Genomic DNA, 27,281 nt, shown 5'->3' on the forward strand with positions numbered 1-27,281 from the left:
CACTCAATAGCTTATGAATGTCTTTCCTAAAACATGTTAAATGAATACAATATTACTGCAAATAAATATAATATAGAATTGAACACAATACTAGAGATAGTGTGATCATGACAAGGTACAGAGAGAATATTTCCTCTTTATTTGTGGAAGCTATGTTTCTTGTGAAATAGTATTTTTGGGTGGGTTTCCCATATCACATTGATGATTTATATTAAACTTTGCATTGCAATGAAGTACCTGGATGTTAATTTATAGCCAATTTCTGTTTAACTGCATATGACAGTCTCAGTAGACTTTTTCTAAAGCAAAACTTGCCCCTCTTTGTTTTTCTTTAAAATTATTTAATTTTACTTTAATTCTTTAAAATGTCAATTAAAATGAGCATTTCAATCTATAAAATAGGATGGAAAAAAGAATATTATGTATAGCTTGCTTTGATCTTTTAAGTATACTTTTAATAAGTATAGATCTTATAAGTATGGTATATAAAAATTCAACTTGAAATTTTAAAAATTGTTTTGCTTATCTTTGATTCCTTCTGGCCTTCATTCTGTCTTTATCTATCTATCTATCTATATGTACGCATTTATATATGCATTTATGTATATCTATATGTATACATGTGTATATATGCATATATTTACATATATATGTATCAATAGCACCCTTTTTCTTTTCCCCCCCTTTTTTTAGCAATCCACTTAGGTTTAATTTCATTATTTATTTATTTATTTTTATCTATCTGTCTATATGTACATATGTATATATATGCATATATTTACATACTTACACATATATGCATCAATAGTACCCTTTTTCTCCCCCCCCTTTTTTTTTTAGCAACCCACTTAGTCTAATTTCATTATTTACTTATTTAATTTTTAAATCTTAGAAAGCATTAAACTGTCCTTGAGACTTGGTGCCTCAGTGGACTAAGGCCCCAAAGAATTGATGTAGTTACCAGGTTACACAGTTACACAGGTTACACAGAGCTCTTCTTTGAGGCTTAAGACTGCCAGTCTAGTATGATCAACAACATTAAGAAGCTATGTCCAACTGAATTAAAGCTGAATTTTCCTGTACTATGACTAATAGTTCTCAGAATGTTTCATTTCATTCCACTCTCAATCTTGAGATCTCAGACCAACTTTGGCTTATTGCATCATGTTTCCTTCATTGATTACTCATGAAGTCTTTCTTTTCTCCTATATTATGCATCAGTGCTACAATCTCAAATGCCTAGACTCTTCTCCTTCTGTCCAATACTTGGATGCTTTAATTGTTTCTGTTTTCCAAATGCCTTCCAACAGGCTTCCCCCTATGATTCTTATATTCTTTTATATGAATATAATTGTTTTTAAGATATTTAATATCACTTCATCTCTCTTTTATATATTCTATTTCTTTCAAATTGAATTTAAATTGAATCTGATTTTTTTTTGAAAATTTGAATTTTCAGTCCAAAGCCATATTCCTGTCAGGTCTTCTATTCCACCAGATTTCAGTGAGACTTGTAAAGTCATATTTATTTTGGTTCATCAGAGTCTTTAGTTCTTGTTTGTCATTTTAAACTTGTGGTATTTATATATTGATGTTAGAATCAAGATTATTACTATTGACTCCTTTTGTCTTTTGTAAAAGTACATATTGTTAGAATATGAGCTCCTTGAAGACAAGATCTGCCTTTGTCTTTCTTTGTCCCTTGTCCTTAGCACAGTGCCCAGCAGATAGTAACTATTGAGCAAATGTTTGTTGACTTTATTTATGCTACTTGCATTAATCTTATTCACATGATTTTCTTTTTAATTTTATGTCATCAAAATTATTACTTTTACTTTTTTTATTATTCATGCTCTTTACTTTATTAAACTCCTCACAAGTCATAGAAATAAAAGGTATCTGGTTCAGTTCTCTTCCATTCTTTAATGTGATGACCTTTAATATTTAAGTTTGTGAAAAACTTTCAATGTCAAGCTATTGCTCACATAAACATTTGTCATTTTAAAAACAATAGTCTTCTGGTGATATTATGTCTCTTTGATAAATGGAACTCACAATATCTGAAAAAGTCAGTTATTTGATATAAAAGGTAATGATAAAAGGATGGACATAATTAAACTCTAGAATACTAGTTGTAGTATCATTGCTAAAGCCACTTAGCACAATGCCCAACACATAGTAAATGATTAATAATGCTAGTTAAGTGATGACTTATTCACAAAAAAGACACACATGACATCATGCTGGATTTTAATGCCAGCTGTGCCACTGTGGGATTAGATAAATCACTTTGTTTTCTCTATGCCTCCTCATCTAAAAAGTGAAGAGATTAGATTAGGTCATTTCTAGGGTCCTTTCCAACTTTGCTGTTCTGTTTTTCTTTCATTCTTTGAAAATCGAAATCATAATACTGGTAATATTTATATAAATCAATTTTGTAAGAAAGGTTGTATGTATGTGAATGATACCAAGTGTAGCTATACTAAAGAAAATAAATATACTTTGTGTCAAAGCTCAATTAGAAACACTATAACATCTTTCAGAAACAAGCTGAACTCCTTAGTGTGACTGAGATATTATGGAAGAAGGATTTGACCAATTTAAAGAGATAATATTAGGAAAGAAAATAAAAACTTAACAGTAGCTCAAAGACTGCAAACAGTAACAGGTTCTAAAAGAAAATGCTACTTTAGTCATTCAAGGACAGATAATATTTAGGTAGAGCTAATGTAATCTTAGCCTGGAGAAATGCATAATGATACTTCTGTTATTGAAAGTAATACTCTAAGATAAATGAGGAACTACAATGGACAGGCTATTCTGAGCCATATACTCAATCCAGTACTCAAGTCACTAAAACATACACTAAAACATTTTCCTCTGGATCAGTCTTCATTGAATAAACTTACAGGATGTGAGGATTATTGTCCCCATAATGAGAAATCACAGTAAAAAGGTCAAGGCACAACTGTAGCTTCTTCTTTCTTGAATGGTGACCCTCTTCTATCAGAGGTCATGGGAGAAAACCTCTTTCACTTTGTGATCATTGTTTCAAATTCAATCTCTTTCTTGACTGCTGGCCTTTGTAAAAATAGTGGTCTCACCCACTGCCTAGAAGTCAACATGAAGAGTCATGTTAGTTTTGTATTTATTTTATTATTTTTCAAGGAAAGAAAAAATAGAACAAGAAGGAACCAATGGTATGTAATGTTATCTATCCTATTATGTTTTGGATGTTTAAATTAGTACTGGAATTCATACATTTTATTTTTCTCTTCTGCATTTTCTATCTTATTTGTGAGAGTAACAGGATCAATTCTCTTCAACCCAAAACACTCCTATAAGTGTCTTTAAGCAATCATTTGGTCTTCCCAAATCACATTATGTCTATAGAATTTGCATTGACCCTTCATTTTTGCCAATATTTGCCTTTCTCTTCTTTCAGCTATTTTATTACTAAAAATAGAACCTGGGTTCAAATATTGGATTCGCTACTCACTTATCTATATCATTTCCTATTGATAGTAATCAATTTCTTATTTGTAAGATGAGGATGTTGGATTAGGCAATTTCTAAGATCCTTTCTAGTTCTAAATTCTTGTTGTTCCTCTAACAAAGATTACCAAAAAGATAAACCAAATCAGACCAAGAGAGACAGCAGGGACAAGAAAAGACCAAATTTTTTTAAAATTGAACTTGATGACTGTTAGGCTTCATAGGTGATGTGGTACCATGGAAATAATGCTAGATTCAGAATCAGAGGACCTGGATTCCATTCAAGACACTGTCATTTATAATCTTGTGTTCCAGGGAAAATCAAGTTACTTCTCTGAAGCCGTTTTCTCAACTATGAAAAGAGGGAATTGGTACTTTTAATGAAGGTAACAATGACAAAGGTCATAGAGAAACCCAGCTCTCCTACATACAACAGTGAATATCTGGAATGGGGTCCCAGAAAAACTAATGAAAACAGAAAAAATGCATAAACTCCTCCACACAGTCCAGAATGGAACAAAAATATAGCTAGAAAATTAGCAGAGTTCCAAAAGGAATACCAGTGTGAGCTCAAGTAAATGTGAAATCAAGCAGAGTCAGATTTGGGAACTATTCTAGGAAAGCCAGAAAGAGCTTTTGCAAATGGTCCTAATGCTAATCAAAATTCCAATTTTGCAAGCCAGGAGAATCTCTGGTAACTATCCTGGTTTTAGCTTTATAGAATTGCAACCAGAACAAAACTAGCCCTCATAGTAAATTTGCAAGGACAGAAACTAAGGAATTACTTTGAGAACCAAGAAACACAACTACAGGACCTACCACAGGGCCAAGGCCAGAGGAGGCCTGGGAAAAATATGTTCTCTAAAAGTTCATTGATATCTGTCAGGGCCACAGCACAGAACTCATGAATGAGGATCATACAAGAAGAAAAAGAAAAAAGTTTGAATGGAATAGAGAATCATCAGTAGATTACCAGAAAACTATGATAAAAATCCACAGATTGAAGTAGAGGGCAGTAACTAATCTAGTCAAGGATACCAAGAATAAGAAGGGGATACAAACAAACCATAGTCACCCAACTTATTCAGGAGCTCAGAGAAATAAGGAAGTTTGGTCCAAGCAAAAAAGCTCAATCCAAGGATTGAGGCTGCAAACAGGAATAAACATATGAAAACACTAAAACCCCCTAACAATAAAAGTGTTAAGAAAAGCCCAGTAGTTTTTTTTTTTTTAAATAGAAGAAAGTAACATTAATTACTAAATGTGGAGCCTAAGAGGAGGAAAGGATAGCTTGTCCATAAGGACAAAAAGAATAGCTAAGAAAAAATAGTTTTTAATGAAATGAGAAATTAAATAAAAGTTTGGGAAAATGTCAGTGATTATATTAGACATGAAAGAAGAAAACCTTATGTAAGTAATGGACTCCATGACTGGAGTAAAAATAATTCATTCTATATTATAAGAATTATTCATGAAAAATTCAAAAAATAAAGATAGAAGAAAATATAAGGACTAATCATCAAAAGGACTGGAATTAAATAAGAGAATAACCAGTTGTTATCTCTATAAGCCATTATCAAACAAAAACTTGAATAGCATATTTTAAGAAATCATTGAAGGAAATTAAGCAAAATTAAGCTGAAAAGCAAAATGAAAGTAGAATCCACTAATAACCTTCTAAAAAGAACATTATCCCAAAAATAACCAGTAAAGTCATTGCTAAAGTCCAGAGTTTTTAAGCTGAAGAAAAAAGAACACTGTTACTAATTACAAAGAAACATTTCAAGTGGCAAGTACTTGCAAAAAGAACCACACACCTAAACTAGCAATAAGTGTTATAAAGGATAAGAAAAAGCCAAGAAAGAAAGAAACAATAAGAACTGAGAATAATTTGCACTGAAAAATTAAGAATATTACAGGTGGGAAAGGATTATGGATTGAATAGAAGACTTTCAAGAAATATTAATGAAATAAATCAATGCAGAGTAGAAATGCTGAATAAAGACATAGTTGTTAAAAGAAAAATTAAGAGATAAATAAAATTGAAGAACTGGAAGTTGACAAAGTTTTCAAAGTCTAATATATCAAAAGTGTCAAATTGCAGTCTTCACAGTTTGCTGCTAAACTACATTAAAATGCAACTGGGAAACATTCAAAGAACAATTAACTCCAATACTATATAAACTGTTTGAAAAAATAGGGAATGAAGGACTCCTACCAAACTCCTTTTATGATACAGACATGGTATTGATACCTAAACCAGGTAGGATGAAAACAGAGAAAGAATATTATAGACCAATCTCCCTAATGAATATTGATGCAAAAATCTTGAACAAAATATTAGCAAAGAGATTATAGATAATCATCTCCAGGATAATATACTACAACCAAGTACGATTTATACCAGGAATGCAGGGCTGGTTCAATACTAGCAAAACTATTAACATAATTGACTATAACAGTAACCAAATTAACAAAAACCATGTGATTATCTCAATAGATGCAGAAAAAGCATTTGATAAAATCCAACACCCATTCCTATTAAAACACTAGAGAGTATAGGAATAAATGGATTTTTCCTTAAGTAGTCAGTAGCATCTATTTAAAACCATCAGCAAACATCATATGTAATGGGGATAAAATAGAACCATTCCCAATAAGATCAGAGGTGAAACAAGTTTGCCCACTATCATCATTGCTATTTAATATTGTATTAGAAATGCTAGCCTTGGCAATAAGAGAAGAAAAAGAGATTAAAGGAATTAGAGTAGGTAACAAAGAAACCAAATTATTACTCTTTGCAGATGATTTGATGGTATACTTAAAGAACCCCAGAAAATCAATTAAAAAGCTGTTAGAAATAATCCACAACTTTAGCAAAGTTGCAGGATACAAAAATAATACACATAAATCATCAGCATTCTTATACATCACTAACAAAATCCAACAGCAAGAGATACAAAGAAAAATTCTATTTAAAATAACTATTGATAATATAAAATATTTGGGAATTTATCTGCCAAGGGAAAGTCAGGAACTATATAAGCAAAACTACAAAACACTTTCCATGCAAATAAAGTCAGATCTAAGCAATTGGAATTTTGGATACGTCAAGCAAATATAACAAAGATAACAATACTCCCCAAACTAATCTATTTATTTAGTGCTATACCAATCAAACTCCCAAGAAATTATTTTACTGACCTAGAAAAATAACAACAAAATTCATATGAAAGAACAAAAGGTCAAGAATTTCAAAAGAATTAATGAAGAAAAAAGCAAATGACGGTGGCCTAGCTGTACAAGATCTAAAACTATGTTATAAAGCAGAGTCATCAAACCATTTTTTACTGGCTAAGAAATGGACTAGTTGATCAGTAGAACAGATTAGGATCACAGAACAAAATAGCCAATGACTATAACAATCTAATATTTGACAAACCAAAAAACCCCACCTTTTGGGATAAGAATTCACCATTTGACAAAAACTGCTGGGAAAATTGGAGACTAGTATGGCAGAAAGTAGGCATATACCCACACCTAAAAAAATATATCAAGATAAGGTTGAAATGGGTTTATGATCTAGACATAAAGAATAATACTATAAACAAATTAGAAGAATATAGGATAGTTTACCTTTCAGATTTGTGGAGGAGGAAGAGTAATTTATGACCAATTGTGACTAGACATCATTATTGATCATAAAATAGATACTTTGATTATATTAAGTTAAAAAGGTTTTGCACAAACAAAACTAATGCAGACAAGATTAGAAGGGAAGCAATGAACTGGGAAAACATTTTTATATCTAAACTATTTGATAAAGTCCTCCTTGCTAAAATATATAGAGAATTGACTCAAATTTATAATAGTTAAAGCCATGTTCTGATTGATAAAGGAGCAAAGGATATGAACAGACAATTTTCAGATGAAGAAATTGAAACTATTTGTAGCCACATGAAAAGGTGTTCCAAATCACTAATGATTAGAGAGATGCAAATCAAGACAACTCTGAGATATCACTACATACCAGTCAGATTTGCTAAGATGACAGGAAAAGATAATGATGAATGTTGGAGAGGATGTGGGAAAACTGGGGCACTGATATATTGTTGATGGAACTGTGAACGGATCCAATCATTGTGGAGAGTTTGGAACTATGCTCAAAAAGTTATCAAATTGTGCATATCCTTTGATCCAGCAGTGTTTCTATTGGGATTATATCCCGAAGAGATCTTAAAAGAGAGAAGGGACCCACATGTACAAAATGTTTGTGGTAGCTCTTTTTGTAGTGGCAAGAAACTGGAAAGAGTGGATGCCCATCAATTGGAGAATGGCTGAATAAATTATAGTATATGAATGCTACGGAATACTATTGTTCTGTAAGAAATGACCGGCAGGATGATTTCTGAAAGGTCTGGAGAGACCTACATGAACTGATGCAAAGTGAAATGAGCAGAACCAGAAGATCATTATACACAGGAACAACAAGATTATATGATGATCAGTTCTGATGGACATGGCTCTATTCAACATTGATAGGATTCAAACCAGTTCTACTTGTGCAGTGATGAAGAGAACCATTTACACGCAAAGAGTGAACCGTGGGAACAGAGGGTGGAAGATCGCATAGCATTTTCACTCTCTCTGTTATCATTTCCTTGCATTTTGTTTCTTTTTTCTCAGTTTTTATTTTTCTTCCTTCTTGATCTGATTTTTTTTGTGTAACCGGATGGCTATGTCAATATGTATAAACATATTGGATCTGGCATGTATTTCAGCATATTTGGCATGTATTGGACTGCCTGCTGGATGGGAGAGGGGATGGGGGGGAAGAAGGGAAAATTTGTGGCAGGGGATTATGCAAGGGTCAGTGTTGGAAAAATTACCCATGCATATGCTTTCTGAATAAAAAGCTTTAATAAAAAATGCAATTGGTAAATATTTAATAATATAAGTAATAATATCATAAAAGATAGTTAATGTTAATATATGGTTTTCTAAACCAATATGCAGCTTACAAGGATTCCTTTGTAAGATTTAGAATCCATTTTTCTCTCTCTCCTATTTCCATTTAAATCTGTTGCCACTGTAGTAGACAGAGAAAAGACACAGATTTATTCAAAATCTGTATTATTAAATTCAGGGATTACAAAAAAAGTGAAATAAGACAAATGCAAATGAGATTGTGTGCCTTTCTTCTCCCTGTTTTGTTGATTTTAAGATAGAAATAAGGATAGGGGAAATGAATGCATTACTGAAGAAAAGAGGAGGAAAGGAGGAGTTAATATTTCCTATAAGTGGAATTCACAGGAAAATTACATAACCATTGTTAAAGTCATGAGTAAAAGACATCTCATAAATTCATTTGTCTGAACTAAACTTTGCATTCACTTTGTAGAGGCTGCTCTGCCTTTTTTCAACTTCAAGGAATAAGGATAATCTCAGGACAAACTTGCCTCTGCTAAATTTCCATTCCGCTAAATCAAACTTTGATTGACCATCTCCTTTGGTCTCTTTTTCTTTCCTTTATAGAGGGTAGGAACTGCACTGTCAACTTCTTTTTGTGTAATATTTCTCTTCCTCTTTTTTACTTTACAGAATAAGATTCCTCCTTGTATCAGCCCGCCCCCATCCTCCTTGCCCAGCTTATTTTCCTGCATGCTTTTGTGTGTTGTCTCTCCCTTTGTAAACTCCTTTAGGGCAGGGTGTGTTTTATTTTATTTTTTCTTATTTCCATTAATTGAATCCTCAGCACTTAATACAATGCCTAGTATACTCATAGACATGTAAAAATATTTGTTATATTGGGTTGGATTATAGTGCTCATATACTTAGAAATTTTGGTGTAGAAACATGTTAAATTGAACAAGGCATCCAGATTAGATCCTAAAAAGAAATAGACACAAAGAAAACATATTTTCATGTTGAAGAGTTGATCATAAAAAAGGAGATTAAAAAGAGAAAGAAAATACAATAACCACATTAGGATCTGAGCTTGGTAAAGAGAGAAGAGGCAGAGATACAAAAGCAGACCACTTCAATTATGCATTATGTTGATTGAATTGCTTCTCTTTTTCTAATGCTTTCTTTGGAAATAAGAAAGTAGAAGTGAAAGAAAAAAAAAAACATATAAGAAGTTATTGTGGAGAAAAATACTTAACTAGAAACCATAACAGTGAACATGAATGGAAATAATTGACCCATAAAATGGAAGAGGGTAAAAGATGAATTAGAAAATAGAATCCAATAAAATGATATTTTTGAAAAGGCTATTTGAAAAATAAAAGTTTTACACAGAATTAAAGTACTGGAGTAGAATTTATTTTGCTTTAGCCATTTTTTAAAAAAAGCAGTAGTATATAATTTCAGTCAAAGAATCAGTAAAAATAGACTTCTTTAAAAAATAAGAAAAAGACAATTATACTTAAAGGTACCATATACAATGAAAAACATTCAATAGTTAAATGTATATTCACTGTATAGCATATCATCTAAATACTTAAAGCAAGAGTCCTCAGACTTTTTTGTGTCATGGTCTGGTTAAACCTAAAAAGCCTTTTTCAAAATAATATTTCTAAATACACACAATTTTATTTTATTTTTAATAGCTTTTTATTTATAAGTTATATGTATGGGTAACTTTACAGCATTCAATTGCCAAATCTTTTGTCCCAATTTTTCCCCTCCTTCCCTCCACCCCCTCCCCTAGATGGCAGGATGACCAATACATGTTATATATATTAAAGTATAAAATAAATACAAAATAAATACACATGACCAAACAGTTATTTTGCTGTACAAAAAGAATCAGACTCTGAAATATTGTACAATTAGCCTGAGAAGGAAATAAAAAATGCAGGCAGGCAAATATATAGGGATTGGGAATTCAATGTAATGGTTCTTAGTCATCTCCCAGTGTTCTTTCCCTGGATGTAGCTGGGTCAGTTCATTACTACTCCATTGGAAGTAATTTGGTTCATCTCATTGCTGAAGATGGCCAGGTCCATCAGAATTGAGCATCATATAGTATTGTTATTGAAGTATATAATGATCTCCTGACCCAGCTCATTTCACTCAGCATCAGTTCGTGTAAGTCTCTCCAGGACTTTCTGAAATCATCCTATTAGTCATTTCTTACCGAACAATAATATTCCATAATATTCATATAACACTATTTATCAACCATTCTCCAATTGATGGGCATCTACTCAGTTTCCAGTTTCTGGCCACCACAAAGAGGGCTGCCACAAACATTTGTGCACATACAGGTCCCTTTCCCTTCTTTAAAATCTCTTTGGGATATAAGCCCAATAGTAGCACTGCTGGATCAAAGGGTATGAACAGTTTGATAACTTTTTGAGCATAGTTCCAAATCACTCTCCAGAATGGTTGGATGTATTCACAATTCCACCAATAATGTATTAATGTTCCTGTTTTCCCACATCCCCTCCAACATTCCGCATTATCTTTCCCTGTCATTCTAGCCAGTCTGACAGGTATGTAGTGGTATCTCAGAGTTGTCTTAATTTGCATTTCTCTGATTAATAATGACTTGGAGAATCTTTTCATATGGCTAGAAATAGTTTCAATTTCTTTTTCTGAGAATTGTCTGATCATATCCTTTGACTATTTATCAATTAGAGAACGGTTTGATTTCTTATAAATTAGAGTCAATTCTCTATATATTTTGGAAATGAGTCCTTTATCAGAACCTTTGACTGTGAAAATATTTTCTCAGTTTATTGCTTCTCTTCAAATCTTGTCTGCATTAGTTTTCTTTGTACAAAAACTTTTCAGTTTGGTATAGTCGAAATTTTCTATTTTGTGATCAGTAATGATCTCTAGTTCTTCTTTGGTCATAAATTCCTTCCTGTTCCACAGGACTGAGAGGTAAACTATCCTGTGTTGCTCTAATTTATTTATAATCTCATTCTTTATGCCTAGGTCATGAACCCATTTTGACCTTATCTTGGCGTACAATGTTAAGTGTGGGTCGATACATAGTTTCTGCCATATTAGTTTCCAATTTTCCCAGCAATTTTTGTCAAACAGTGAGTTCTTATCCCAAAAGCTGAGATCTGTGGGTCTGTCCAATACTAGAGTATTAAGGTTATTGACTGTTTTGTCCTTTGAACCTAACCTATTCCACTGATCAACCACTCTATTTCTTAGCCAATACCAAATGGTTTTGGTAACTGCTGCTTTATAATATAATTTTAGATCTGGTACAGCTAGGCCACCTTCATTTGATTTTTTTTTTCATTAATTCCCTTGAAATTCTTGAATTTTTTTCCATATTAATTTTGTTGTTATTTTTTCTACATCATTAAAATAATTTTGGGGGAGTCTGATTGGTATAGCGCTAAACTAGGTAGTATTGTCATCTTTATTATATTTGCTTGCCCTATCCAAGAGCGTTTAATAATTTTCCAATTGGTTAGTTCAGACTTAATTTGTGTGGAAAGTGTTTTGTAGTTTTGCTCATAAAGTTTCTGATTTTTCCTTGGCAGATAGATTCCTAAGTATTTTATACTATCAGTAGTTACTTTAAATGGAATTTCTCTTTGTAACTCTGACTGTTGGATTTAGTTAATGATATATAAGAATGCTGATGACTTATGTGGGTTTATTTTATATCCTGCAACTTTGCTAAAGTTGTGAATTATTTCTAATAACTTTATTTAGTAGAATCTCTGGGGTTCTCTAAGTATACCATCATATCATCAGTAAAGAGTGATAATTTGATTTCCTCATTGCCTACTCTAATTCTTTTAATCTCTTTCTCAACTCTTATTGCCAAAGATAGCATTTCTAATACAATATTGAATAGTAACAGTGATAGTGGGCAACCTTGTTTCACCTCTGATCTTACTGGGAATGGTTCTATTTTATCCCCATTACATATGATGTTTGCTGATGGTTTTAAATAGATGCTACTGACTACTTAAGGAAAAATCCATTTATTTCTATACTCTCTAGTGTTTTTAATAGGAATGAGTGTTGGATTTTATCAAATGTTTTTTCTGCATCTATTGAGATGATCATATGGTTTTTGTTAATTTAGTTATTAATATGGCCAATTATACTGATAGTTTTCCTAATATTAAACCAGCCCTGCATTCCTGGTATAAATCCTACTTGATAATGGTGTATTATCCTAGGGATGATTTTTTGTCGTCTTTTTGCTAATATCTTATTTAAGATTTTAGCATCATATTCATTATGGAGATTGGTCTATAATTTTCTTTCTCTGTTTTCAACCTACCTGATTTAGGTATCAGTATCATGTCTATGTCATAAAAGGAATTTGGTAGGGTTCCTTCAATGTCTATTTTATCAAATAGTTTATATAGCATTGGGACTAATATACACAATTTAAAAAAAAAGTTACAAAGGGAGTCAGTTTTATAGAAATAAACATACAACTTTTTCCCACAAAAATTTTATAGATATCCTAAAATCTTTCTATTGACCTCAGGTTATAAAATACTGATTTAAAGGAAAACTTAATCAAATTACTGAGGGAAAGTGTAAAATTATACTTGCTTGGGACCTTCATGTACTATTTGGGAAAGAGAATAATCAAATAAAAAAGATAAATCAGAAAGAACTTTAACACCATAAATAAAATTTTAGAAAATTTAGATTTCTGATTTCCGAATGAATAATACTAAAAAGGATACACACACATAAATATGAGTTGTATAAGGTACTATTAAAAAAGGAATCACATGATACAACGTTAAAAACCTTATAAACAGAGAAAAATTGGAAGCATTATACATAAATGACTGACTATAGCATAACAAATATTATATTAAACAAAAAACTTTTAAAAATTCATACAAATGGAGAATGAACCAGCTAATATTGCTAATTAAAGAACAATTAAATTAAAGAACGAATCACATAATTATTAGATTATTTCAAATAAAATAATAATAATTAGAAAATATAACAGCACATCTGGAATATTGTAAAATCAGCTGAGAGTGAGATATCTCCAATTACTTCCATCAATAAAAGAGACAGAACAATTCAATTTAACTGTGAATCCAAATTGAAGAACTAGAAAAGTCAAATCAAAAAACAAACAAATAAAAAAAACAATTTTCAAAATCTAAGAAGAAATGGACAAAATGACCACTAACTTGATAAATAAAACCTTAATCAGATAAAAAGTGAAACACTAAATTTTCAGTTTCAAAAATGAAAAAAAAAAGAATTAATAAAACAAGATTTAATAGTCTGATTTGTGCCAATAAAATTATTGTTTAAATTAAGCAGGGTAAATATTTATATATGAAGCATGTTTATTAACAGGATAAAAATGAAAATTCATGTAATGTAATGTAATTTTATATCTATGTTGTATGTAGTCATTTGTTAAAAAGGAAGGGTCTTTCTTTTTTTCTTCTTTGGGAAGGAGTGATAGTGATTCTAAAAAGTGAAAAAAAAAGAAAGAAGTTTTTCAATGAATCATTTAACATTAAACAGATAAAAACAGACTAATATTCAGAAAGGATCATAGACAAGCAGGTCATAACCACCATGTTTAATCTGAACTGTATATATACTAAAAAATCAAATCATATGTAGTAAAGGAAAAAGTGAAAATAAAAGTGCTTTACAGTTTTGTAAACAATCTTTTTTTTGTTATATTGAAATGTTTATGTCTATTTGTGACTTAATTTCATAATTTCAAGAAGTAAAAATAAGTCATGTTGTTATGTATCATTGGGAAATATATGGGTCTATAAGGCCCCTTCAGGTTCTAAACTCTTTTGTCTTGTTTTTATTTTATATGTTGTCACTCATTTGTGCTACAATAGTCATTTTTATCTTCTTTTCCAGTTATTTTGGATTCTACATAGGATAGCAGAGCATAGCATAGTATATAGTATAACACTGAAAAAAAAATTTTTTGAGGCTATCTGTGGGGAGTTTCTCATTCCAAAGGCCAATTTCAATTCTCCTTTGTATGACATCCTATCATCTTCTGCTTTGGTTTAATCTCTCTCTCTTTTTTTTTAATTTAATAGCCTTTTATTTACAGGATATATTCATGGGTAACTTTACAGAATTAACAATTGCCAAACCTCTTGTTCCAATTTTTCACCTCTTACCCCCCACCCCCTCCCCCAGATGGCAGGATGACCAGTAGATGTTAAGTACATTAAAATATAAATTAGATACACAATAAGTATATATGACCAAAACGTTATTTTGCTGTACAAAAAGAATCAGACTCTGAAATATTGTACAATTAGCTTGTGAAGGAAATCAAAAATGCATGTGGGCATAAATATAGGGATTGGGAATTCAATGTAGTGGTTTTTAGTCATCTCCCAGAGTTCTTTCTCTGGGCATAGCTGGTTCAGTTCATTACTGCTCCATTGGAAATGATTTGGTTGATCTTGTTGCTGAGGATGGCCAGGTCCATCAGAACTGGTCATTATATAGTATTGTTGAAGTATATAATGATCTCCTGGTCCTGCTCATTTCACTCAGCATCAGTTAGTGTAAGTCTCTCCAGGCCTTTCTGAAATCATCCTGTTGGTCATTTCTTACAGAACAGTAATATTCCATAATATTCATATTGCTTTGGTTTAATCTCAAAGGATGAGATAGTCTTTATTCTTGTTGATACAAACCTCTCTATGCCACCATCCTCTCTTAGCAGGGTGCTCCTTCAATTGGCCCTTTATAAAATAATTTTCAAATTCTCTTGACCCCTTCTAGCTGCCTTAAACATGGACAAACCTCTTCCCCTCCTTATTTCATTATTTGATCCTAATATTCATTGAGTTAGCCTATGATTCTATTCCTCTTCACAACCAAACTCCTAGAATAAACTCCTTTCTCCTACCTCTACTCTCTTACTCCCCAATCTCTTCTCAAACTTTGTAATTTAATTTTTAGCCTTACTATTTAATTGAAGATGGGTTCTCCAAGATGACTAATTATATCTTTATATCTTTTCAGGGGCTAGTCTGACTCATACTTGAGATGGGTCCCAAGAAGTTACGTTCAGCTACAAGATATTCAGTTAGTTTGCATTTTCAAAATTATAGCTTACAAGCCCCTAGAAATTAATAATTAGCCAATAGAAATAATCAGAGCAAAGGCATTTATTAAGATGGCATAATGAATCAAAGTAAGTACCTATAAAGCATTCTTTCTCATAAATCTGAGTTTCTTTCTCTTACAAATATACACAATGGGCAAAGTGAGCACAGACTTAGCAATTACATTGATAATGGGGCATATTTATTGAAAAATGTGATCAAGGTAAATTATCCTCTAGTAGTGAAAGGTTCTTGTATGCCCTTTCCTTTCTCCTGGTAATCTAATGTTCTTTTTCCTTTGATACTGTGTCTCTGTTGAGCAGAAAACTCAGCTGGGCTCCTTGTGTGTCTTTTGAGTTCTGAAGAACAGCCCCTATGAGCTCATATTCTCCCTTTAATCCTTGGCTGTCTCCTTTTCATCCCACAGGTCTTAAAACTGCCTCACTGTGTTTATATCTTTTAAAAAGTATTTATGCATCACTGTTCTCAACTGGATGTGTTGTTATCTATTAGGTTAAAAGTAAGATGGCATGCCTTTATTTTCTGTTAGAGGTATAGAAGTCACTCACACAGCTGCTGTCTGCCTTGATTACTGTGTATTAATGATGGAGGCAGCCATGGAAAGTGTTGTGGGGATGGTTTGGTAGGAGGAGATAAAGCTACTGGCCTAATCAGAATGACTAATCAAGTAGACTTAATTTTTTTCAATTCCAGTTGGGGATCTTGAAGAGGAACCCCCCCCAAAAAAAAAGCTATTGAAAAACTCAATCTAATTCTACTGTAATTTTGATAAGCTTTATATATCATGTTGATGCAGAGGAATTAACATATATGTGTTATTATTTATAAATTGTGAGTTATAGAGAAGGATAGATAGGGAATATAGAGATAGTATGGAATGATAACAGTAAAGATTTAGGATTTTCCAAATGTTAAAATAATGTTTAGCTTGATGTAACAAGACTATTTTCATGTTCTGGCACATAGCCCATATTAACACTGCCTGTCTGATGTGGATGCAATGAATTTTTTAGAAAGAGAAATCCTGAGTAACAGATGATTCACAAGTCCCTATCTATTTAACAATCTATTTTAGCAAAAATGTTCTTTGGAAAGTATATTTCAAGTTATATGTGTATTTGAATAATTCTGACAAATATATTTTAAAAGAAATGTGAAGTTTTTAGATGTTTACACATATGTGTATATGAATATGCTTTTAATGAATGATTTCTTACTGACAGAACCTCTAATTCAGATCAATTCTAGATATATAAAATTACAGGATTCAAATAAATGTGGCAAAGCAAAAAAAAAAAATAATACTATAACAATAGGCAAAGTACCATACAGATCCGGAGGGAAAAATATATATTTAATTACAATGAAGAAGGATTTGGGATTTCCTTTGCCATTTCCATTAAGTATTGAAAAAACAATTAAGATTGCCGTAATTAAAAGACAAATGAGGTCATGGTTCTGGAGAGATAACATGGAACTTGAGATGGATGATACCTAGTTTAGCTCCTAAGCTTTAACACTGGGCAAATCATGTCTATCATTCATAAGCTGCTTATTTGTATCTCTCTATAGAGATAAAAATAAAATGTGGTGAATTGTAACATGATATGGTAATTCACAAAATAATTCATTTTGTTTATCAGGTGTTTATTAATTATTACAGCACATTTTAATACTCTTTAAGACCCTAAATACCCTAAAGTATTCCTTTTCCCCTCTCCCAACCTTAGGTAGTAAAATATGTATCAAAGTTTTCACTTTATAGATGAGAGAACAGAAGCTTGTGTCTTAAGATAGAATTTGTCTATATAAAATACGGATTTAAACTAAGATCTCCTGATTTTAGGTGCAATTCCTATTAATTTTCTATCCTATAAAATTTTCAAAACCCACTCTAATATTTTACATCTCCCATGGATGATGGGTATACTATCGATTGAAATATATTCTTTATTAAAAGAAATAATAAAACCCTAGAGAACTACTGTAATACATCTTCAGAAGAAAGTAAAAATCAATGAACTATTATATTTAATTTAAATTCAATTATAACAGAAGTTAAGTAGGTGTATTTCTTTATAACTATTTTTTGTAAATCTATTCTTCTGGCTACCAAATTAATAATAAGTAGAGAATGTACGATGAACACTGATTTCATACATATAAACAAACAAATAAAAATTACAAAAAAATTAAGGGTTCTTAGCCCATTATTGTATTAATAGGCTTTCATTTTAGTGTCATTTCAATAGTTCCAATTTTGATGTCTATTCAAGGTCATTAAAATACATTCTACTCAGACTGAAAATGATGATGATGAAGAATAAAGTATTCTTCCTTTATTTTTTCTTAATCATTTAATCTTTCTATCTATGTGGTGCTTATTTTTTTGGTAATCTACAAGATGGACTGAAGTATGTGCCACTGACACCATTATAAACATGATATGCAGTTTTTTAACATCACTAAGGCTAAATGTCACTCACTGAATTTTTCAAGAACAAAACATCTTGATATGCAATGTAGTTCAATAAACGTTTGCCTTCAGAAAGAAAAAGGTAACATGAATTTGCTAAGCAGACTGTAAATGTTATTCACTGATAGAGTTTAAAAGCAGAATGACCACAGAATTAACCCCCAGGTTTATTTTTCAAGATATTACAACTATTTTATTAGAATTATACATTGTTTATTTTCCTTCCCCCAAACTTATTTTTGTTTATGGAGAAGGGACTTTTTGATCATTTAGTGGATTTCTTAAACCCTTAGTGACAATCTTTAGAACAGAGTGCACATTAAATTTTCCATCATTCCTGTTCAGATCTTTCCATTTCTACCACTAAGTAGAGCATATATTTGATCACATTCCTGATCTATGGGAGAAAAAATAATAAACAAAGTATTTATAATAAACTTCCAAGTTTCAAATATTTCTGAAATGCCAAAAAAGAAAGGAAAAATAATAAACTTCCAAATTTTAAATATTTCTGAAATGCCAAAAAAGAAAGGAAAAATAATAAACTTCCAAATTTTAAATATTTCTGAAATTCCAAAAAAGAAAGGAAGAAAGAAACAATATCTGGTTAAAAATCTGATATGAAATACATATGACATAGATGTAACATTATCTAGTTTATTAATTGTACTTTAGTTTACAAAAGTACCTACAAATATAAATATTTAAGTTCTATAGAATTTATAATTTTTCTAATCATTTTTCTTTCCATTGTAACATTTGGTAATATATATTCTGGATGTGTGGGTATGTGTATGTTTGTGTGTGTATGTGTGTGTGTGTGTATCTGTGTTGCAAAATCTGTGGCATAATTCCAGTGTGACATCTGCTGGCATTCTGTAGCTCCAGGATTGTATTGTTCTCAACTTTAAAGAACCATCTATGAAATCTGTTGATTAATGACTCAGGCCATTCATCTATACACATGCATATAAATTTATAAATGTTACATGAATATTCATACTTTCCAGATTTAAAAGGATATTCAGAAGCTTCCACTGTTTATATCTCATAATTATAAATATTTTGCTCAATGTTTTTCTGCTGTGAATTTATTTTTTTTTCTTTTGCTGAGACTAACACTTAGTTGCTGTTCACATTAGGAACACCAGGGGGAATAAAGAGGCAGCTCTGCAACTGCCATTAATGTAACCAGTTAAGAGTAAAAGGAAAAAAAAATTGTCTATGATTGCATTTTTAAGGTTTATCTTTCACACAAGTGTCTGTTGAAAATAGCAGAGATAAATAGATAAAATGAAGCTCAAAAACAGAGATATCAGTTGCTTCTACTTGTCCTCACATCAAAACTATTCATTTATTTTTATGTAATGGTTTTCAACATATATATATATATATATATACATACATGTATTGGATGCATATACATCTATATAGACACCTATCTCTCCATACACACACATGTGTACACAATGTAGTTTAATAATACATATGATATATCTATTTGATCCTCATTTTAGAATAAAATTTTTGTTCCTCTGAAGCAAATTCATAATTATTATTATGCATTACACTTACACTTTATCTTTTAAAATATTAAGCATTTTATCCTTTTTACAAAGATGATCAGGCAAGTTCCCTTGATACTTAACAGATTAGTAGAGTATTTTAGTACAAGTGCTAAATTACTAATGCTCTTTCTCTCTACTTTATCCCAGCCTTCCTTAGTGAAAGGACACAATAAGCAAACCTGCTACACTGGGGGAAATGTCTATTCCCCTGTGGAGGTAATAATCAGACTCTAATTTGATAGAAAAAATTTTGATTGCATATGGTCAATGCTTTCAATATTATAGTTCAACTCAGGTGATAATTGTAATCTAGTGATGTTAAAAGTACTAAAAACAACTGTGGAGAAATAGTAAAGCTTTTATTATTTGCATTTATTTTTTATTAAAGTATTCTTAATTGTCACTAATTCTTCAGATATTTATTTCCTGCTCATGTCACAATTTATATATAATGCAGTCAGCATACAGCCATGTTAAAAATTATACTTTTGAATATGATACCATTTCTTCTCCTTTGAAGTTTGGAATGGCACAAGCATGCCCTAAGGAACTCAAAGTAGAAAAAACCTTCCTTCTGTTCCATTCCCTGATTTGGAAGAAAACACTCATCAAAACACATCAAAGTGCTTGAATCTAGAGCTCAAAAAATTATATGTAAAGCTTCTAAGCAGCCAAATTCTCTGATAAAACAAGGGGGTCTTTATTTTCTATAAAAGGGATGAAGGAAGAACATATTAGTTGTCCCATAATTTGTTAGCTACCATAAAGAAGTGTGTGTGTGGAAGAGTATCTTATGAAAATATTAAATCATACATGTCACTTTTGAATTATTACTTTATTGTTAGTTGAAGTTTTTAAATGTTTGAATGACATTTTTTCCAACTGTTTACATGGCAAGTGAAAGGAAAATCTACCTAACATGACCAAAGTAGATTAATTTTCAATTTCAGATCAGCAAGGCAAAGAAAAATATCTTGTCCTTGTAATAAATGAGGAGAGGAACTTTTTTTTCCTCCGAACCACTACAATATCATTGATTTTTAGCAACTACAGATAATTCTTTCATCTGCTATGAAGAAAAAAAGGTATGATAAAAAGTATGCAGTAGCAGGGGGAGAGACAAAGGGAAAGAAAAGAATCAATTGTTCTCTTACTGTTCTAAACTGTCCCTGGCTGATGGATGGAGAGAGAGAGAGAGAGAGAGAAAGAGAGAGAGAGAGAGAGAGAGAGAGAGACAGAGAGAGAGAGACAGAGAATCATGTTTTATTATAGTTGTATTTTTTGCACATTTGTTTTGCAAGGATATTAAGTCAGGGACATAAGTATCTGAAGCAAAATGGCCCCAATTGAAGATTGAGAATTTCATGCAAGATTGGGGAAGTGGAGGGTAATGTCAGTAGAAAAACATCATTATCATTTTAGGCCAACTTTAGTTGTTTGGTAGCAAGAAAATTGAATGTTATAATTTTAAATAAGCTACATTATATACTTTATCAAATGCGGTATAATTGAGATAACATGGTGCAGTAGAAATAATATTTGTCTTTGGAGTCAGAGGATCTTGGTCCTAGTTTTTCTTGTTTTGCCATTAGGTGGGTCAAACCACTAACCTTTGAAACTTAATGTCCTTGACACTTTGATTTCCTATCTTTCTGTCTTGTTTAACCCTCGTCATATCCTCCTCTAAAACTTCAATAAAACATTGACTTGCTGCATTGGTATTCTTCCTAGAAGTTTCATAAAATTTTCTACAAATTTTTTGAACTTGATATCATGAACATTTTAATAAACAAAGGATAAATAGTAAAAGGGCAATTATATGAAATCACAAATCTCTAATACACATTATTTGTTTATTTATTTATTTATTTATTTATTTATTTACTGAGGCCAATTTGTGTTACGTGACTTGCCCAGGATCAATCACACAGCTAGGAAGTGTTATCTGTCTGAGACCAGAATTGAACTCAGGTCCTCCTGACTTCAGGGCTGGGGCTCTATCCACTGCAACACCTAGCTGCCCCTAATATACATTATTTATATTTAAAAATATATAATAAATTCAACATATTTGTTTAAAAGCCATTGTGCTTGTCTGTCTTTGTCTGAGTTTCCTTCTGTTTTTTCTCCATGTGCACTTAAAAAACAAGTCAATGAAATTCTTTATTGCCTTTTTAAAAAAGTATTGCTAAAAACAAGTATTTCTGTGCTTAGTATCACTAATTCTCCCATCTTGAAATTCTGCCCCACTCCCACCCCCAGTAAGAAAACAAAAAAAAAAAAAAACAAGAAAACAAACTTCTCTTGGGCAAAAAAATTAGTATTGCCAAGTAAAACAAATCCACACAATAGCATATTTCATGTTCAGCCATATGGGGTTGTGGTTGTTTATTGACTATGTATAATAGCTCTTGAATCTTTCAAAGTTAATTCACTTTCTCTATTGAATTAATTTTAAAATTTCTCCTTCATCTTGTATCTGTATTTTGAGTTCCTTCAGATGTTCCTATTTGCAGATTACATCATGTTGGTTATATCAAGTCTTAGAATAATTTGGATTATCTGCAAACAAGAAACAACTGGAGAATCGCCTTATCCATGAGAGCTTCCTATCCCATTATGCCTCTAGAAGGCCATCTTTTATGTTGATCAAAACATATATTTATGCACACATACACACAGAAATACAATATTGCAGCATTTCTTCCCATTTTATGTCACATGACACTGACAGCTAAGGAGTTTATGAACAAAATAATATTGTACTTTCCTTGATCAAGGCATCTTTACTATTGAGCCAGCAAGGTAGCTTACTGGATGGAATGCCAGACCTGAAATCAGAAAGAACTGGCTCAGACACTAGCCATGTGACCTTGAAAACATCACAACTTTTTTACATCAAGTTTCCTAATCAATAAAATGGATATGATAATAATCACTTAACTTATCAGAGTTCCTGAGATAATAAAATTTGATACTAATTTTGAAGTGTATGGCTTAGTGCCTGGCACATAGTAAGCACTATATAAGTGTTATGTATTATTATTATTATTATTATCATTATTATTTTGTAGCATCAATATAGGAGAAGAGCTTTTTGGAAAAAACTTAAATCTATACTTTATTCTTTCAAGAAAAATGCTTTTTGTAATCAACAAAGACAGTTCTTAAATTGGCATAGTTAGTGTCTGTTTAGAACTTGCTAATTCTACCTTTGCAAGTCCCAACACTCATTAGTTGACACATTTAAAATTATTCTTTCTTTACTGTCCCACTTGGTGATCTCCTGCGCTGAGTCACTTTCCTGAGCTTTAATAATAAAACATCCAAAAGATTCCAGGTTCCTTTAAACAAATCAAACTGAGGCATGAATTTATAAGCTCTCAACACTAATACTACTTTTAAATATATGTGCTCTCTTTTATCATACTTGAGTCAGTTTTCTTATTTTAAAAAAGAAAACAAAAACTAAAAAAATAAATGCTCTGGAACTTCTTGATTTTTGGAAAACAATTGGCAATTTCCTATATCCACAACTATAAATCCATAGCCATTTATCTTTAGCAATAATCCATAAAATTCTAACACAGTCCCCATTCTAAAGCTTATTTTCTCCCACTTTTCCCTAAAGCTACAACAGGGGTAAATTTTCCTCCTTGAATTAAGAAAAGACATTGTCCACCTCCTATTGCATCATAGATTGAGGCTTAGGGAATACTTTCAATCTCCATGTTCCTGTAAGTCCACAAATATTCAGATGATTCTTTGCTAGTATTTTCAATCACTGACATTTTCATTGGTGAAATTTCTTTAAGAAATATTCACAGTCCATATCTTTCTTTTATATATTTCCTCTCCTTCCCCTTCCCCCCACCAATAAACAGTACTCTAATAGGTTGGGATGTGGATATTTAACTACATGCAATCAACATCCTTTCTTTTAAATTGGTATTAATTTCAATTTTAGCTCTTAGTTTAAAGTAATGATTACTACGTTGTTAATGAGACATTTGTGGCACATTAAGATACCATTACTTTCATTTTCTACAATATGGCTTTGTGCTCATATCTAGTGCCTCTTCCTCCTCTTCTTAAAGAAAGTATTTATACATTCTGAATCATCTACATGGTTTTTGCATTTCATTTTTAAAAATCCGAATCATATTTTTCAATGTAATTTTTACCATTGTCTCCTGTGTCATCAATTTTCATCTTACATGTGGATTTGGTTTGGAAGACATTGTCATGTTCTTTTAAAAGTTTGTCATATCTTCATTCTCTGGTGTGTATTAGCTAGACTTATCTCCATGGTCATTATTTTGATTATGTTCATCATTAGTATCCCATGAAGTTATGAGTCTTGCTGACTTTTAACTATAAGACAAAAGCAATTTATTTGCTAGTGACCAGTCCATTTTAACTGCTACTTGCTTAAGTTTTCTTTTAACAAAACTTAATGTGGTTCATTGGGCATTTGACAATTAGCTTACATTTAAAATACCAATAGTTAAACTTATATTTTTGGCTTCTCTAAAAAATATTTTACTCTTAGGATTTTTTATACTCTATTCTCCCACTCCATGATTATTACTACAAGGGGCTACATTGAATGAAGGTACATTTTTTTCTTTGTTCCATGAGTTACCATGGTTGGATTGCCTAGTTTATTGGTAATGAGTCTCTCCATGCTAGGAGAGACTAGGTTGGTTCTTAGCCAGCAGACAGAATTTGCTGCTAAAAGGGTATTTGAAACTTTTCCAGTTCTCTAGAATATGCTAAAATTGTGTAGCATTAGAATTACCTCTGAAAAGTCAGGATCACCATTAGACTATGTAAACATTTGAATTGGATTTTTTTAAAGTTTAGTCCTATCATCAAATACTATTCCTACTACATATCTCTCATTGAGAGTAGTACTTTATAAACCTCAAAGTGCTACAGAAATATCAATTATTATTATCAGTAAACAAAACTTGGTGGATAGAGATCTGGCTTTAGTAAAAGGAATATTTTCATTCAGTCCTAATCTATGTTGGCTGTGTAAATATGGATAATTTACTAAATATTTTATTAGAATTCTTTAAGACCAGATGTTGCAGAAGGATGGCCTATCTACACTGGTGGTGTGAATCATCACACCAAGAGTTCTCTATACCTAATGAAATCATGGATATAGACCTCTCCTTCCTCCCCTGTCCCTCCTATAATTTTTTAAAACATGATGTAATTATAAAGAAATGAAAATACATTTTCTAAACAAGTAAGTCAGAACTTATGCATTCAAATATGTTTCCTTCCAAGTAGTTTTAGGAGGCTATATATTTGTACTAATAATGCCTTCTATGTTAAAAAAAAAAAAAAAGCTTCAGCTCCCCTCTTTGAGAATACCTTTAATATCAATATGCAAACTACATTAAGGGATCAATCTCTATTTTGTACTCACACCTTATTCTTGTTTTTACTTTATTTCCTAATAATTACTTAACTTGATTACTTACTCTTTTCACCAGATTTGGCTGTGTATAACATGGAGCTTACAGAAATTCCAAGAAAAAAATTATAAATCCCTCATATCGTCACTTGAAAAATTGACATCATTGAAAATATGCAAAGAATGTGCCATAGTTTCTGAGAGTGATTCTAGAGATGTCTTTAAGAATTGCAATTAGAAGCAGTGAGTGTTCTATCTTATTTACAAAATTAATTTGGATATATAAATTAGGCATAACATTTTCAAAAATCCTCAAATTTATGTCATAATAATAGCTGATCTCTCTATATATGGAGATGTAAACTTACATATCCACATATATTATTTAATCATTAATATTTATATATTATTTTTATTTTTATATTTTTAGTATATTTATTTTTAAATTCTGAATAAAAAATAAGATGAATATTCTCAAACACATTGTAAAATAGAAGAGAATTAATTGCCTGTGAAACTGAGTTTCTCTTTTTTACAGCTTGTTTTTAAAAAAATTGTAGTATAAATTCAATGTGTAATTTTCAAAGCTCTCTTGCTTATCAGTAATTCTTTCTATATTAAGTTATATTTCAGGATTTGAATTTTCTATGACAAAATCCCCAGATGAATATTATTATTATATTATTTCAATAATATTAAATTTTGTAATAATGGATTTGTGAAGAAGTAACCTCATAGTATAAAATATTACAATTTTAAAAATTAAGAGTTCCCTACAGATTAACATAGGATTAAGAGCATAGAATGTTCTTCAAAATCATTTAGTTTAACCCTTTATTGATAAGGATGTTGAGTCCTAGAGAATTTTAGTGAATTGCTTTACAATCCCTAAGCGAATAAACAGAAAAGTCAGAGTTTTAATACAAGATATCTGATTCTAAATTCAATGTTTTGTGATGTCATAATGAAAAGGGGGAAGAGTATGACCCTGGCAAAAAGTCCCAGTTCATCAACTAAAGCTGGAGATAATAGTAAGCTCTAAAAGATACTTATGAGGATTAAAACATATTTTATTGATGTAGAGATTCCTCATGGTGAAAATGAGAGTAACTCTATAATGTCAACAGAAACCTAAAGAAAAAAAATGGATGTTTCACAAATTCATGAACACTAGAAAAAAATAAGCAAGAGATGTAATAAGTGTAATATTATAATAAAAATTCTATTTTAAAGAACTAGATGGAGATTAGGTAAAATGGAAAGCTGTAAAGCTTCCCAAAGGAATGACTCCGCAAAAAGAAATATGACCAAAGAAAAATTAACAATATCAATGTATCAAAATATCAAATAATAGCTAAATGAAACCAAAAGATTGGAAAAAATAAAATATATGCCGGTGTGTGTGTGTATGTGTGTGTGTGTGTGTGTGTATAATCTCATTGGAAAACTGGACAAGACAACTTTACTAAAGGAACATTGCATCCTTACAAAATTATGATTAGACAACACTTAGAACTCTATACAGTACACTTATAAAAATGACAAATGAAAACTGTTCAGTCTATTAGACCTAGAGGAGAAAGCCAAGAAGGAAAGAACTCATTAATAAGCTCCTGATTAAAATCCTTAAAGGAAAGGTTCAAGGAATATCATAGTTCAAATCCAGAGTTTCCACATAAAAGAAAAAAAAAAAAAAAAGAATGAGAAGTCTCCAGAAAGAAGCAGTTCAACAGTCAGAATAACATAAGACCTAAAGGTTTTTATTTTGAATGAGAAATTATCTAAAAATACAAAATTCCAAAAGATACAAAAATAATTATAATCAAGAATAAATTCCATTATGAAGATAAATAAACTGTGGGAGTAGGAGGAAGGAATGAGTCTTTAGTGGAGGATAAATTTCAATAATTTGTGAGAAGAGAAGAGAATTGAGTAGGAACTGTGTAATATAAGAATAAGAATAGATAGTAAACTAAAAAGGTAAATTTTATTTGAACAATTGTTAGAAGGTATATAATCAATTAATTCTTCCTGGAAAGGAACACTTGTGAATGTGCTACGTGGCAAATATTCATAAAGATGCTACAAATTCAGTTATTATAGTCCATAAAAAGAAAGTCCTTGTCACCAAAGTCCTTTGACTTGTTAAATGATTCAACAACAGAAACTTATATAACTTTATTAGTGGAAATGCCATTAAAGAAAAGACATTACAATAT

This window comes from Sarcophilus harrisii, chromosome 6 (assembly GCF_902635505.1).
Source record: "Sarcophilus harrisii chromosome 6, mSarHar1.11, whole genome shotgun sequence".
Taxonomy (NCBI): Eukaryota; Metazoa; Chordata; class Mammalia; order Dasyuromorphia; family Dasyuridae; genus Sarcophilus; species Sarcophilus harrisii.